Source organism: Pteropus alecto, unplaced genomic scaffold (assembly GCF_000325575.1).
Source record: "Pteropus alecto unplaced genomic scaffold, ASM32557v1 scaffold8, whole genome shotgun sequence".
Taxonomy (NCBI): Eukaryota; Metazoa; Chordata; class Mammalia; order Chiroptera; family Pteropodidae; genus Pteropus; species Pteropus alecto.
This window is the reverse complement of record NW_006494609.1, coordinates 7,018,085-7,021,847: the sequence shown is the minus strand read 5'-3', so window position 1 is coordinate 7,021,847 and position 3,763 is coordinate 7,018,085.

Here is a 3,763-nt window from a genome sequence, read left to right as displayed (position 1 = left end):
ATAAAGAAAAGTACTTAACAGATCATGGAAGCATTTTCACAGAATACAGACTGATCGTCAAAATTAAAAATATAGATTACAAACTTGGAAAGTTATTTACAGTATACAGAAAAAAGTTTAATATTCTTAGTAATAAATGTAAAATTAGTAATTCACATATACAGTAACTGCTATGTGTCAGACATTGTAATATGCTCGTATTAACTCATTTACTCAACAATCTCTTGAGGTAGGTGCTCTTGACCTCATTTTACAGATGGAGAAACTGAGGCACGGAGAATTTGAAATGCTTATCCAAGGCATGCAGCTTATAAGTAGTAGAAATGGGATATAAGGAATATTTACAGATTAAAAAAAGAACAGAGAATATCCCACGAGAGAATCGAGAGATCTTTTTTAAAAAGACAATAGAAATGAACAAAAGACCACAGTACTTTCATCATTATCATAAGAGGTGTTCCCCATGATGGATTTTATAGACTGAGAAACTCCATGATGGATTTTACAGTCTGAGAAAAAAAAATGCTCTGAGATTAGCCTAATTGAAAAGTTTAGGTATAATATCGAGATTGCCTTGCATTTCGACTAACAGAAATCTGGAATGGTGAGCAAGGCAGAAACAGGGAAAAGAAAGGCCCAGGATGTGAGAGGAGGCTTGAGCAAGAGCTGAGCTGATGTAGGGCATGATGAGGCAAGAGCCTCGGGAAAGTGAAGTCTGATATTTAGTTTTAACTTACTGGCTATTCTAGATTACAAGCCTCCATTACCTCCAAATTTCTTTAAACATTTACATCTCAAAACGAGCTTACATTAGCACTGCGTTCGGAACTGAAAAAAAATGGAATGGTGTTAGGCGTGGGGGACAGTGGTATTGAACAGGACAGCAGCCACAGGAGATGAGCCAGTGAGCATAACCAACTCTCCATGTGCCAAATTCTCAGCAACTGTGAGTCATAGAATGTGAGGAGAAAGATTATTCAACAGAAAGAGAGTTTCAGAAGTGTGGAGGTTGGAATATCTAGGTGGCTCACATCAAGGCTATGTGGGCAAAAAACACACACAGAGCTTATTCTTAGAAACATACAGACAGCAATCTGCCTAGAAAAAGCTGTTCAACATCCTTGAGGATCAAAGAAATACACATTTAAAGGATGGAGTTATTGAGAATTAAACTGGAGATTTAAAAAAATATATATTGACAATAAACTTGGACACACGTTTCCTGAACAGTGGTTCAAAAACGGGCTGCAAGGTAATGATACCTCAGCCTTAGGTCTAGCTAGAGCCTCTGGGCTGGTTGACCTGGTCGAGAATACTTCCCTCTCTTTATACATATGCCATCCAAATAGTATCATTCCCTCTCTGTGCCATGGCTTAAAAAAGAATGGGAAGTACCAGGTTAACATCTGGAGTAGTACAGCTATACTAGCGTGGCTTGGCAATACAGAGTGACAGTTTAAACATACGAATTGACTTGGCAATTCTATTTCTAGAAACCCAGAGAAATTTACTGGAAAATACACAAAGATATGAGTTCAAGATGTTTATTATAGAATTGATTGTAAAAGCACTAAAAGAGTAAAAGCTGTATTAACCCATTTTCTATTGATAGACATTTATGTGGGGACTATACAGTGTAAGAGCATACATCCTTTTAAAAGATGAAGACAATCTTTGTGTACTGCCATGGTGCTACATATATAGCGAAAAACAGCAATATAGTAACAAAAAATGCAGAATAATATTTAAGCACGAGTTATTGAAAGTTAAAACGTAAGCATTGGGGGTTAATCAAAAAAGGCTAATACAGATTTTCATTTTGGAAAGAAAAGATATCTCATAATTTTAAAAAGTCAACAACTATCAAAAGATATTTTAACAGAGTAAAATAGTACAGTCAAGGTCTGATGTATATTGTAGGGAGACAATGGATCTAGCCTGTCATATCTATGCCGATTCTATCTTTTTCCTGTCTGGGTGTGTCACAGGTAACATTCACAAACAAAAGATACAGACAGCTCAATGCCATCCTCTAAAGAGATTACATAGTGCAGCCAGGAATGCAAATGTAGCATTACTGCTTTGGAAAGAGGAATTCTGAGGAGAAAAATGCCTCACTATTTCCAACTTAATTAGAGAAATCTCCAGAATTAGCTTTGGGAATTGCTAAGCCAGCATCTTCTAAGAATTCTATTCATTTCCCAGTATTTTTTCCTTTTCATAGGATTAGAGAACTAATTTAGTAAGATTGTTGAACAGATTTTTATCAGGCTTAGTTTGTGGATGTGCCAACATTTGAGTGTATATATTACAGATATATAACTAACAGGTTTGCCTTCTCTCTCCTCCTGCCAAAACCCAAAACATTGACAACAAAGACATAAAATGTGATGAAAACAAAAACATAAGTTATTTGGAGTATGAAAAGGCAGAAGAAATAAATATGCCTGGTAGAAGAAATAAACATGACTCATTATATCCTAAGCTATTAGTGAAACAATTCCTATGCAAATTTATTGAGCATCTTCTATATACAAAGCATTCTTGAGAGCTTCAGGAAACACATGAATAAATATATAAATATTAGGTAGATAGGCTTATGGTCTGTAGGGGAGAACAGATGTGATATACAAGTCAAAAAGTTGCACACTGTACTTAGTCATGCAAAAACAGTAGAGTTCTTTGTTTCCTGTAAGTATTATCTCCTACATGACACCCATTCTAACAAGTTTCGAAGGTCGCCTGTGTCTGCTGGAGGAGGAAGTAGGGACACACTTGGCAGTTGAGGTACGGCAGACTCTTGACATTGCCCCTTTCCGATTGATCAGTCTCTTTTGGGTAAATATTCAAGTAATTCAAACTTGGATTTCCTGCCAGAGCAGACTCCCCTGTCCACTTTTTATTCCCCAAGGTAGGGTCTTATTTCAAAAGGGAGCTAGCATGACCAGAGGCTTTAGAGTTTGGCCTTGTTTTCATGTTGTCTTCCTCTACTCTCTGAGAATCAGCCTCTCATCTTGGAGGGGCGTGTGGTGCTTCTGAATTCCTTCCACATGAGAGGCTGTGGGAGCCAGTATTGCTATCTCCATTCTCAAGCTCATCTGACCAGATACTTGTGAGCTAGATCCTGGGACAGTGGGTACTTCCTGATGGAATTTCCTGTCACCAGAATGAGAATTTAAGACTTGATCAAGCACACTTCAATTTTGCTATATGCCAGTAGGACCAGCACTTTTATATTACTTCTATCTGCCGTCTAGTGAACTGAAGCACTTAATTAATTCCACCAAAGCAAAGAACGAAGTAAATTAAAAAAAAAAAAAAATGCTCAGCAGATCTTGATTTAGGCATGTACCTGGTATCAGCCTGGTTCTGAGTAGACAAACAAAATAGGATAGCTTACCACATTTCCATATCCTCCTGATACGTGTCCTAATATAGAACTTTATCATAGTATTTGAGAATAATAAAGAGTTGACTACACCATGGTTCTCGTTAAAAGATTAAAACGTGAGAAATTACCCACTCTCTAATTAACCTATGACCTTGTATTAAGATACATGACACACTCTCTTTCTGCTACGGGTTTTTCTTTTTCATTTTTTAATGTAATTTGTACTCATGGTTTTTAGACAGTCATGTAATGTGACCATCTAAAGACCATTATCTAAGAGTGTCCACATCATTCAAGGGTGATACGGCTAGGGGCAGTGATTGAGTTTGGGTTTTAAGGAAATCCACATGCTCCCTAACACTGTATGTGAAG